The following is a 13,788-nucleotide window of genomic DNA, read 5'->3' as shown; positions in this document are numbered from 1 at the left end:
AAAGAAATTAAAGTGTTGCACGTGATCACATGAAACTGGCTCATTTGGCAGGCATACACTCGCAAAACCATTGAACACTTTTGCATACAAAGACAGCCGATAGTGATTTAAAGGGGCAGTCCACCAATTTTCCACATCAAGCTTGGTTTACTCTTCATTTTTATTTTCTCTCAGCCTGTTAAAATGTTTCCAGTGGCTCTGGATGAGCTGTATTTTAAGTCTCCAAATAGCCCTGATGATTATATAGCAATGTCATTACCTTGGGCTTGAACACAGATGTATTACAGAAAAGCTGCTTCATTAACTGGAAGTGTGGAGTTTGAAAGACATGGGTGTTCACCAGACAGGGAAGGTTTAATGAAAGATGCTGTCAAGATCTATTATGGGAAATGTAGGATCCAGAGTTTTTGAAGCTTGACCCATACAAATCCGACACCTTTATGGTGGTGAAATACAAAATCACTGTGGGAGCATATCATGTGATATGATATACAAGGCATCCATCTGCTGATGAAGACCATGCATGATCCAGAAAACCTACTAAATGGACCTTGTCGTAAGACTCCAATCTGTCAGCGTTCACCAGTCCCATATGCCTGAACTGATGCAGCCTCATATTGTGCTGTTGGTCTGGTCTCCTCTGTTTGAGCCAGATTATTGTTACACCCTCAGGGCACGCTGTTGCTTTGAAACAACACAGGCCATACAGAGTTGCATGAACACACCCACAAAGATATAAAGTGATAATTGGATTACTGTCTGAACATCTAGTGCAACAGACGCCTTATAAAGTAAATGTAATACAAGCAAGCAGGGTCGAGTCACCTCCACAATAGCGGACAATATGCCTTTTCTTTACCAGGTGGGGAAACAGATGCTAAACATACACAAAAACACACAAAGTGGAAACTGGAGAGATAACTTTGCATAAATCACACATTTATTTCATCAAAGGCTTTTTTTTCTCTTCACATTTAATGCTCAGAATGTTGCTACCAACCAGGAGCTAATCATATTTGATGTCCCTGTTAACCTATAATAACACATATCAACATAATTATGCCAAAGGTGTTTGCTGAATTGCTTTGAGAGATCAAATTTAAACCTCTTTGATATGTAAATGTTTCCAATTATAAATCACTTCTGACACCCTCTGAGCGTCCTTAATTTTTATTGTTCATCTCTGTTCAAAGCACACGCACTCGCTTACTTTTTTAAGGTTAGACACACACTTTGCCTTAGATTATCTTAAGTGATAATATCTTGTTGGAAGCAGTTAGAGCTGCTTGATGCACAAAGGAACAGAGGCTCTTGGGCTGGTTTTATTGCATATCTTGAATGTCAAATGTTTAATTGCAAAATAATACATTTTTGCTCTAACCTGATATCAGGTTTCTTCTTTTTTTCTCAGGAATAAGACAATCTTTGATCTCTGCCAGGCTCAGGGTACTGAAGCTTCACAAACATGGCGGCTCTCTTGGATACTTGCCCTATATCCTACAACAATACCATCTCAATACATTTTTGAATCGCTTGTTTGAATAAATTTAACAGTAAAATGTCTCATACTGTAAGTTCTTCGACCAACTGTGACTTGAAGTATTAGCATATGTATTGGATGGGAATAGGCTCGAAGAGAATGTAGCTTTGTGCGGACTCTCATGCCTTTAGCCTCAAAGCTCTGCAGAGCTTTGTCATTCAAATCACTCCGAGAGAGAAAAATGTGAAATAATCAGAAAGTGGGAGAGAAAAATACTTGCTAATTTATATTTAGTTAGAAGTGACCTGAAAACAGTAGCCTGCAAAGAATACGGAAATAATGTGTCATAGTTCAAGAGTTGCTGCTTACATTTCCATAAAAATGTATTTTTTAAGTTTTTTTTAACATAAATGCAGTGTCATGTAAACAAGTTTTATTTGAGGTGCTTCCAATATCTTTATTTATCTTCCTGTAAGGTTGCCTTAATGTCTCCCCTGAGTCTTTCTGGCTCAATTTGAAGTCTGATTTAATCTCAAAGAAGAATAAATGTTTGTTTTTGGATCTCTCTACACTTTATTTCAGCAAATATAAACAATGTGACCAAATGAGAGTGCAATATGTGCGGCCACTTTAAGACACACAAATTGCTTTGATTTCATGTTGCTGAAAATAAGATGATACAGAAACATTTGAGATGGACTTATCATCATCTCCCTGCACATATAACCATCTGTAAATCCATCATTTTCTCAGCTCTGTGGTCTTTGTCACAGGTGCTTTGGCTGTCATGTGAGCCCTTTTGACATTTGCCTTGGATTAGGTAGCCATCTGTGAATTTGATGAGCTTTTTTGTTGTGCTTCTCATATGAACCATGTGTTGTGTGACCCCCCCCCCCCCCAACCCACGCGTCAGAACACAGTATACTGCAGCTTGTTGCCTACGAGGCTTCGTAGACATACATTGGGCATATGAGCATCAGAACTATGGAGTAATGGAAGAAGGTAGGGTGGTCTGATGAATCACCTGTTACACCTTTTTACATCATGTGGACGGCCAGGTGTGTGAAGGTTGTTTACCTGTGGAAGAGATGGCACTAGGATGCACTGTGGGGAAAAAGGCAGACTGGCAGAATGCAATGTCTTCCCATTAAAAGAGAGTTTTTCCTTGCCACTGTTACCAAGTGCTTGCTGGTGTGGGAATGTTTGGTCTCTTAAATTTAAACTAGAGTACGATCTAGACCTGCTCTGTATGTAAATTGCCTTGAGATGACTTTTGTTGTGATTTGGCACTATATAAATAAATATTGATTGATTGAATGATGGACCAAGTACTCAGGTTAATGCAAAAACTTGTCTGGGATTGGTTTGAGAATCATGACAGTTTGACAACACAGGCATATGCTAGAAAGATAAGTCTGATACATGGAGGCCACACCTTGCAACATGTAGAACCAGATATGCTGCGAACGTCTTCACGGGTCCAAAAATTCATGTCTGAAACAAAAAGACCCAGAAATGTAACACAAGGAAATGAACCAGGCCCAGCTATTATTGGAGAGCAGGGACCCAGACCCATACAGAACTGAGAGATGTTGGACCTGAACTGTAATGCTGTTTCTTGCCATGGTTGCTAATGGTAACATTGGCGACTCTGTTTCTGCCTCTGACGACACTCAACTCAATGTGACTCTTGTAGTTTTGTCACCTTATTTCCCGGCCCCCACTTTCTCTAGGCAAGGTTCAGAAACTGTTATAGTGTGTATATATATAATATAACTATATTGTTATAAAGTATCCTTTCTTTACCATCATAATGTTACAAATACACACACAGCACCTCCATCATGATCAGTGCTGTCTGAACATGGACAGGTCTTCTCAGATCCATTCGGGTATGACACAGCTACTCTTAATGCTAACCAAGATAACCATCCCACTTAACAAACTTCAGCACACCACACAGAAAAGACAGACTGATGTTCTGGGAGAGTTTTTATATTCTATGTAAAAATCAATACAGCATTTTGTTGGTAACGGGCAGTGGGAGGCAGCAGAGCAGTTAGTCGTCCTATTCTCAAAGAGGTGACTTTTTTTTATAGGTCTATTCACACAGTGCCTTGCAGCATGAAAGCAAACAGTAAACATGACATGAGTTGCTATTCATTTATCGACAATCAACTTGAGATATAAAGCATAGAAATCATCTTTTAAGAACTCAAGGTCAAGTAAAACTTCCTGGAGCCTTTCAGTGTGCTTTATAACAGACAAGATAGTGAAGTGCATTCAAAATATCAGTTTATAAAGTTTTATGATGTGTTTATTGGGGATTTACTAAGGAATTTGAAAACAGTCTGTGCAAAGTTTGTAACTGTAAATAAAAAAAAAGGTTTAGAGTTTTGAAAGTTAATTTCAGGTGATCATTTATTGCTAAGGACGTCACACTGTATCCAAAACATACTGTATATGCTAAGCAGTTGAGATTTGGACCAGACTGCATGGTTGTCTTTTGAGGTGAGAAAGAGTTTGCAGACATCAGTCCGACAATATGAAATTTCATTTCATAGAGAGCGTTTGATAGAATGAGTACACTAAACAGCTGATGGGGATGGATGGGGTAAATCATCAGCAAAGTTTAAGCTTTCGACGTTGTAAAGAAAATCTGCTCTTTAGGAAGCTGCTGAGCCTCTTGAAATGTTCATACATACCTCAGATAATGACTGCAGTTGCTGCATCAGAACCGGTCGAATTCATGCAAAAATCAAAGTTGTTATTCAAACACTCAAATTCATCTCTCTCAACTGAACTCTGCTTTGATGCCGGCTTGAATTGGACAAACATGGCAGTGAAAACTAATTGATTATTTCCTGGGTTTTTTCTACGAGGGCGTTGCTTCTAACTGAGAGTGGAGATGTGACTTTGCCTCTTTATCTCTCCTTATTTCACAATTCTGTCGATTCATTTTGAAAGATGCTGGCTGTGAGGGTAATCTGTATGTGTAAGCTGCAGCTTGCAGTCAGACAAGGTGTTGCCTTTGATTCGGTGTGAAGGAGGAACTTCTGGCTCACAGGCATTTTCCTCTGTGCAGCATGTGACATAATGCTAACAAAAGACACAGTGCTCATTTGTTTGAAGTTGACAGTTTTTGTAGCACAATATTTAACTGCTTATTAAACAGAGCACTGTGAATGTGGGGTCATGTCTTAACAAGGGTAAATACATGTGGAAAAAAATATATTAAATCCTTTAATTCTGACTGCTTTGAATGTCATTCCCAATACAAACACAAGTATTTTTATTGTGAGTAATTATTTTAGTACATATGTGATAAGGAAAAATTAAACCACTAATTTCAGGATGTGCTTACTGTATGTCGATTCTTGGTGTCTCTGCAAAATGAATTATTTTTGCTGAAGGAAATTATACCCTCAGCTGTTGTTTTCTTTAAATTTTAATAATAGGTATCTTTTTGTGATATTGATCATTCTTGAACAAACTTATTATTTCCTCATTTTTTTAAATGAATATTGAATAAGAGACAAATAAAACTCTAAATCTGTCATACATACTTATATAGTGCATGTTTTGTTCTAACCCATGTGCAAAACTTCAGTTGTGTGTTCCAGGCAATCTGAATGATCTATATAGTAATTGTATATCGGCAGCAACCTTTAATGTTGTGTGCAAATCATCTGCAGTAACTGTCAAAGCAAACAAAATGAAAGCAAATCAAAGTCTTTTAATAGTAAAGCTTTAAGGGATTACATCATCCAGCTGGCCAGAGAACACATCAAAATCTGCCAGGGCGAACTGGATAAAGATGCTGAGGAAGAGTTGTCGCTAGGATCCTGAACAGGATCAAGTATTTCAGTTGATGAAAGGTTGATTAAGCAGTGGGTTGAAGGGCGAGTAACAGAAGTGATGACAGAATTTTAATTCAGTAACCAAAAAGCATGTGCTGGCTGTCAGACAAGGGAGAAAGACACAACAATCCCCGAAAAACAGAAGGATTATATACATTATCCTCAATATCTAATATTGAGGAAATTGCTTGGCTATCTTTTTATTAAACAAGAACAAACACTTTTGGAAATATGATGAAACATGTGATATGCTGGGCTCCAAAAGAATACATCTATCTATTCCTTGTGTCTCATTGGAATCCAGAATCTATAAATGTGCAAGTATTTTTCAGTCCAAAGTTGAAGTCAAGTTTCCACAGACATCTTTACTTCTTCTGTAAAGCCTGTTGTACGGTCAAACAAAACACTAATATCTCGATGGGATGTGGATTTTGTTGACTATCATTTACACAAAGAAGTAAATTGAACTGCACACACTCCTGATTGTTGCCTCCTCAGCTTGTCTGCCTATAAAGTCTAAACTAACAGAAGTCTGGCATCTTGAAGTTCTGAGACGCCCACATATGCATCTGTATTGCTGACAAAAGGCTCAACTTCCCTCTGTGTTAGCACCATGACATCATCTTACAGCTACATTGTGTTTCATGTGTAGCAGAATACGCACTCTACTTAATTAATTGAATTGCAACGCTGTCCACTTGGACGCTTCCTTTTCAGGTCTTTTATTACAGGCTTCAGTAAATTAATTGGGTGAATCCCTCATTCCCTTTAGTTGGCATCAGAGGCTGTCAAAGGGAGATAAAAAATCCTTGGATCTTACAAATCTAAAAGATGTCTGATGCCGCAACAGAAGGAGTGATTAAAAAGGTGCAGAATGGGTTCTAAATCTTCTTTTTATTTTATCACTAGACATATATCTTGTTCATTTGGATTTGTTTGATGAAGCTGCCTTCAGTTGAGCTTTTGATCATTACAAGAGTAAAACATTTTGTGGTGATTTAATAAGGATTTCCTAAATATTAGGTCAGGTCACAGATGCTATGTGGGCCTGCTGTGTCATGACTAAAACTACACTGTTACTTTTTTAAGCTTTTGCACTTTCTCAGCTACACCCTGTTCAATAAGTTTAACACCAACCCCGCTGTACATCCTCAGCCCTCCACTGATGGCTCCACTGGAGCAGTTAAGAGGAAAGAGCGTTACAAAAGGGCACCTTGACAGCAGGTGTTTGGGGTGGGGTTGGGGGGGTTTAAGTCTGAAGAGAGAGTAAATTTCTCACTTGGGTTCCTGTTTGAGTAATAGCAGGTTTTCTTTTAAAACAAACCAGAGAATTAGAGGCACTGACTGGCCGCGGCTCAGCAGAATGTATTGTGTGATCAGCGAGGCTTAATGTTCTCCAAAGGACAGAGATCAAGCTGCAATATTTCAGGCCAGCTCATACAGGCAGAGACACCATATCAAGCCTCAGATCACAGGGTTCAATAATGGCTTCGTCTGAGCCTCTCACAGAGATAGAAAGAAAATCTAGCCTTTTAAACTTTGATGGTGCACGTGACCTGGAAGATTCCTCTTGGAAAGGTCATGAAAATGACGGGTATGAACTAATACGTAGGCCTGGTACCAATTTAACTTCGCCTAATTCCAGCTCTTGAGCTCAAATCTCTGTCTCTCAATTACTTCTGACATTTCACATTTAGATGCTGCACTCACGAGCTGTATGAGAGGGAAAGAGAGGAACATAGAGGTATTATTTGTGAAGGGAGGATCCACTTACTGGTGGTTTAAGTCAGACCATCTTTTAGAGAAAAGCTATTATTTCCTCCTCATCTAACCCATTCCAACCTTAAGCAGCTTGACATATAAATGACATAAGATGAACATGTAAGACAAGTGTATGAAAAAAATAAAATAATTTAATAATAAAACTTTAAGTATAAGGCACATTTCATACAAGAAAGCAATGCAATGTGCTTCATAAAACAACAACAACAACAACAACAACAACAACAACAACAACAAAGAGACAGATGTGTGCAAGAAATATGAATATCAAAAAACATAATTAATAATTAAAACAAGGGAGAAAAAGCAGACAGATTGATTTACTTTAGGTAAAGTTATAATTGAGTAAATGTTTCTCAGAAATATACAAATAATATAAGTTGCTCCATCAAAGTAGTGCTAAATAAAAATTCAATAGCATGCAAGCATCTGTATGTGTCTTCACTGATTTATCTACATCCTTCATGAGCATCTATTCTTTGCTCTTTACAAAAATGATGCCAGAAATGATATTTAAGAATATCACAAGTGATATTTCCCAAAATTCAACTTCCTTTCAAATCTATGTAAACTCTAATCTTTCTGCATGCACCTGTGCTGTGTTGTATCTGCCTTCTCCGAACCTTATAAATGTTCAATATTGCAGTCCACGCTTAAAATGTTGTTACTATGGAGCTAACTAGATCAGCTTCTCAGCTGCAGCAGTTTATTCCAATTACTGTTCATGCTAAATGGCAGTGTTTGTAATGTGGGAAGGCCACAGGTGAAAAACACTGCAAATATAATCAGAAACATGTTTGGTGTTGCAGCCTCCTCAGGTTCACCTTTACCATCATCATGTTATCACTCAGCAGCTGATGAGACAAGCATCCCTTGGTTACTAACATCTCAAAATGAGGTATGAAGATTTGCTTTACAGAAACTAAAAATGTTGAGGTAATTAACCTTTAAACTCTGGTGCCATTTTAAATAATTAATAAACAAGAACAAATCAGGTAGCGGATACAGATTTAGAGAAAACAGTAGGTCCTGTGCCCTGTACTGTAGCTGACAGTAATGGTACAAAATGCCTACACCAACACAGCGCCATCCATTTTTTCACACAGTGCCTTTTCATTAAAAAAAAGTAGCTCTTAAAGCATCTGTATGGTGGCGGTGGAGTGTTGTGTCAGCGTGCTCTGATGCTCCGGCCTGCTTGTAACCTGCTTTCTTGACAACAGACATGACATGATATTAAAGAAGTGCAGGAGGTGAGGAGAGGAGGATGTGAAACACTAAATCGATATCATCCAGCCAACATGTCACCACACACACACACACACACACACACACACACACACACACACACACACACACACACACACACACACACACACACATCAGATTATGGTCACTACTGGGGACATTACATAGACCTACATTCATTTCCTGGACACTTACCCTAACCACTATTTGCCTAAACTTAACCTTAACCACTGACCCCAATCAACTGGTCCTAAGTTTGAAATGTGTCCCCAAAAGTAGCCTATGACAGACCATACACACACACACTCTCTCATAATCATACATAGCCCCTCACACAAGTTGCTGGCTTTGAAGCATGCTGTGTATGTGTTTGTAGGCTTGTTTTACTTTTATAAATCCAGACAAACCTGCAGCTTCAGGAGAGATTCAGTCTCAACATGAATGGACTTGTGTTTGAGCGTGTGATCAAATATATTGTCAGTATTACTGGTACTCATGTTTCTACATTGCCAACATCATAAATGGAATCAAAGCATCAAGTTCAAGAAAAACTGTACATACTGTAAATAAATAACAACAACAAAAAAGCTCATTCATATTTCTTAACCTTGGTGAGAAAAAGCTGGTGAGGAAAATTAGAGTAAATTTTCATATTTAAACCTCTAAATTCATGTGGGAGGCAGAGCAACAGAGAGCAGGAATCCGTTTGTACACAGTTGAAATTCAAGGAACAAAGTTGCGTGTGCGTTATTTGTCTAGACTTATCCAGGCTAGTGGAAAAGAGCCAGGTGACTGAATGTGAGAGATCAAAGTTCTTGTCAAGCGTGCACAGAATGGAAGCTGAAGCTGGTAGTTACCAGGACTCAGGATTTGCGTCCATCAACGTAAGCTTCAGCTGCCTTTGTTCTTCAGACCTTTGTAAACACAACCATTTCACTCTTCTAGCGTGTAATGTTCTCATTTGATTCATATCCACCATATATTGTTTCATCTATGATGTCTTCCCCCGCCTGTCCAACTAAGAGGGCTAAGCTTTAAGAAGAGCTTGTCCTGGATAATCAAATCCTTATCTTTGAGGAGGAAAATGCGACCGTCTTAAAGGACATGGTGCAAAGGACAAGCTTAACTTTTATTTCCCTTGCCTCTCGACTGTATCTGGCTAAACATTTTACATGTCTTTTTGTTTTAAGTCTTGTCCAGTTTTGGTTATTATAGTCCATTTTTTATTCATCTCCCTGCTTTAGATGGAAGAGAGTTTGAAGCACCTGACCGAGTGCCAGCCTCACAGCAAGGCTTTACTTTGCCCGTCCGTCCGTCCCTCCCCCCTCCCTCTGTCTCCATCACCAGGCCTCATTCTTTCTCCTGTTCGCACTCCCTTTTCTCTCAGTATAAAAGCGCAGCGGCCATTCTGTTCCAACCTGCTGTCCGCATGACAGAGCATGGGAGAGATGATGGAAAAGCACTTCGCCCAGTCTCCTGCATTTGAAAGCCTTTTTGAGTAGAGGGAATAGTCTCCCCTCCTAAACCCGCCCGCCCCCCACAAAAAAAAGGTGCTGGACTCCTTCTGTTAGGTGCAGCACAGAAACAGGCAGCACAATCACAAGGAATCAGAACAGAAGAAAGCATTAAACTTCTGAGAGCGAGCGTGTGAATTTAAAACACCTTTTCTTGAGGCGATTCTACTCTACTTTCTTTCAAGGTGCATAAAAAAGGATGCCAACAAACTATACACATTAATTCTCCTCTGCTCGGCTCAGGGAATCCAAGCCTACTATGTGGGATGGAGAAAATAGAGTAAAAAAAAAAAAAGAAAGAAAAAATGAAAACACTCCACAGCCTGCCTGACTAAATGATGGTGTTAGGATTATTGGGGACCACCAGTTCACTGAAGCAGAAAATGGGAATATGCTTGTGAGGGCACACCAGTTTACTTGAGCAGGAACCGCAGGCTCCCTGAGAGACAGACGGAGCAACCTCAGCAAAACACTCAGCTGAATAAAAACTGTGCCATACTGCACCGAAGGGTCTAATTGTAACTAATTTGAATTCATCACAAGAATAAATGCATTTCAACACCTTATCGAATCCCGGATTCATAACAGTTTTAAATAACTTTAAAGGGCTAAATTCAGCAAGGGTGAAAATTAATCACATTCATTATGGGGCAGTAATGAATGTTCAGTCCTCGCAATACTCTCTTTCGGGAATGACAACCTGTATTTTCCTCTGTATTCTCACGCAGAACAGCAATAACCCGCTATAATAGAAACTATAATTAGCCTTCCTTAGGCTGCCAGCTATCGAACAAAACGAGGACTCATCCATTCATTCAGTCATTATTCTTTCAAAACTCAAAAAAATCACAGGTTTTTTATTTATTTATGGGTACAAACACATTCTGACTGAGAAATGTTTAACTTTTTAATTTGGTTTTGTCTATTAAAGATTTAGATAGGAAAAGTAAATGGTGTAATAACTAGAAAAGGAGCACTGCGAATGATCATTAACTGTTAGGGAATGTATGGAAATTATTCAGGTTGGGAAGGTGGCTGAACATTGCTTTACTTTTTTTTTTTAAAGAAAAGACAGGCCTGCTTCTGAAAGATTAATATTGTCTTTGGAACTTCATCTTGACAAAGAGAACAATTGCAAAATGGTTATTTAAAACTATTGATTTGGTATAATTCATTTTGCAATTAATAACTAAAAAAGCAAATATTTTAATATGGAGAAATCCAGGGTTGAACCATAATATTCTAATGAGAGAAGCATTTTCACAGAGCCATCAAATCAGGTAATAATTGTGAAATCAGCATTATTTGACACAATTAGGGCGAACAAAACAAACAAACACATTTACTTTTTTTTTTTTTTTTTACACATTATACTTAACTGTAGTTCGGCTTTCTGTTAGGACACTGAGCAACGTCATTTGACTGACCAATCATTTTTATACAGTCCCTTAATGATCCTTGTGATAAAACTGGCCATTGCAGTCTTATGGCAAACAAAATAGTAAATCAACAAGACAAAAAAGACTCATTTAACATGTACCACAACTAAGGACAAGATTACAGTACATTTTTAGATTAAGAGAACATGCACATCTTGATATGTGCCTTCCTGACAGTCCAATATTAACAATTTCACAGATCACTACACAATCAGAAACAGTGCAAGTGTATGGATTACTGCGGAGCATTTTCAAAAATCAATCTGGGGTAGTTCTCACAACCTGTGCTGTCTCATGGCCAGGTGAGGCTGCATCTCTTCGGACAGGAAGCAGGAGTGTGATGGCTTCAGGCACAAATTGGCACCTAAAGTGATTTGTGTTGCGTTGCAGGGATGTGGCAGGAGCTGAATGTGCTCCTCAGCTGCATCAGTTGACCGTAGAGACGGTAAGCGGTGCTGTCTGGGATACAGACGGGTTTAGTCTTCATCCTCCTCTCTGCTGATGCCTCCAGGCTGTCCTGGCTCATCCCAACGGCACAACGACAGAGCCAACACTTTTTCCTTTCTGTCAGTTTCAGAATCCAGCCTGACAAACCCCTTAGTGCCGCCATCCCAGAACATAACCTCAAAGAGCGATGTGCAGTTACTGATTCTCACATGGAACCAATCACCACTGATGCATGTTCACACGTGTAGTCTGCTGCATATGTGAAAAACCTTAACAAGCTCAAGACATTTACTCCATACTGCTAGACTGAGTGACTTCATAAGAGCAGTCTTAAAAGAAGGAAGATTGCATAGAAGATCTTGAAAATGTGACTTGAACCAAAATAATTCTGTAGTCAGATATTTCTGTGTGATGTTCTTGTAAAGCCTCGTTAATGATCTATTATTAACAAAGAAACATTAGCAGCAGATATTATAGCTGCTATACAGCTAAGGGATATATAAATTAAACATACCTACCATACCAAGTTTGTTTGGGGGATCATAGACATAAAAAGAAACATTAAAAGCCACAAAAGAACAGCAAAGAGTGAAAATCACTGTACCCCTGACGCTTCTTCAGACTTTGAGAGCAACCTGGTTTCTTTTATTTACACTTATTTTATTTACACAGTAATTGAGAAAAGTTTTTTTTTCTTAGCAGCTGATGTGTAGCAGATTGAATTTATTTCTGGAAGCTGTCACTCTAAATATCAGAGACAAAGTATAATGTTTACATATTAACATTTGTCTTCATCTGAGCAAAACTTGCACAGCTACATTTCCATGTCAAATGTGCACACCACAGATGTACTCGATGTGAAAATCAAAAGAACTAAAACACAAATGTTTTTGACTTCTGTGAGCAAATCTACTGATTGCACAATTCCATTGAAATTAATAGATATTTTTGTGAAATGTTTCTATTTTAAATGATAGCACAACCAAATATTAGTCTGGAGTAGTTCATTTCAGAAAGAGATCACTGCTCTCAGTGTGCAGCACTTCTTAAGGAGTGCTGCACAGTGCTACCAAACACAGATGTGATTTTATATCAGTCAACTCATCTGATATTAAATAATGTGGTGCCTTATAGTCCGTTTGTAATTTGCATATCTAAGACATGCCTGCTTTGATGTAAATGTAAATATTTCTCTTTATCATTTTAATTGAGTTCATTTTCATTAATGATCTTTGCACATTGATTTTCCAGTCAATGGCCTTATTGCCCTTATCTGTCAAATGACACAGTAGCTGAGTGTTTGTGGCATCTGTGTATACAGTATGGTACATCTCACCACCAGTACCAATCCCTACAGGAAAATAAAACTTCTGCACTTTGATGTGCCTGGCTTAGATATGCTACCCAAAATGTTTTTATTTCATAAGTAATCCAATAAATATTGCTTTTTTCTGGCATTTGTTTAGAATTTGTCATTACCAAAAGCTAAAAAAAAAGCTTTTGAATAGATTGCTTAAACATTCTGGCCCATCTATATTTCCTGGCTTTAAGATCTGGCCCACTTGGATTTATAATTGAATAGCCCTGCCATAGAGGTTCAACATGAGGAGTCAGGCCAACCTTATTAGCTTTTGTTAGCCGTTGGTTACATGATCTGAGATGATCAGTCTAAGTGAGCCAACAACATCCACACACCAGGAGGCCTATATCGATTATACTGAAACCAAAATCAGACCTTCAGGCACACATTCAATTGCCACTGTCTCTGGGCTCTGACCCCAGATCAGCTATAATAACAGGCAATGTTTGAGTTTTCAAGTGCAGATGTTCAGGTGAGCTGATGCTGGACCAGCGCTTGCGGCAGTGTCTCTGTAATGGGCTGCAGTGGGAGTAGAGTGATGAGGAGTTTCCATGGTGAAGGACCCCGCTGAGGTTACAGAAGCAGCGAACGCCTGGTAATCAAGAAGTATAGCCAGAGGCACTGTCATGATCGCTGGATTGCTCAATCTCCTCACATTATC

This window comes from Scomber scombrus, chromosome 17 (genome assembly GCF_963691925.1).
Source record: "Scomber scombrus chromosome 17, fScoSco1.1, whole genome shotgun sequence".
Lineage (NCBI taxonomy): Eukaryota > Metazoa > Chordata > Actinopteri > Scombriformes > Scombridae > Scomber > Scomber scombrus.
The sequence above is the reverse complement of the archived record's forward strand: the minus strand, read 5'-3'. Positions refer to the sequence as shown.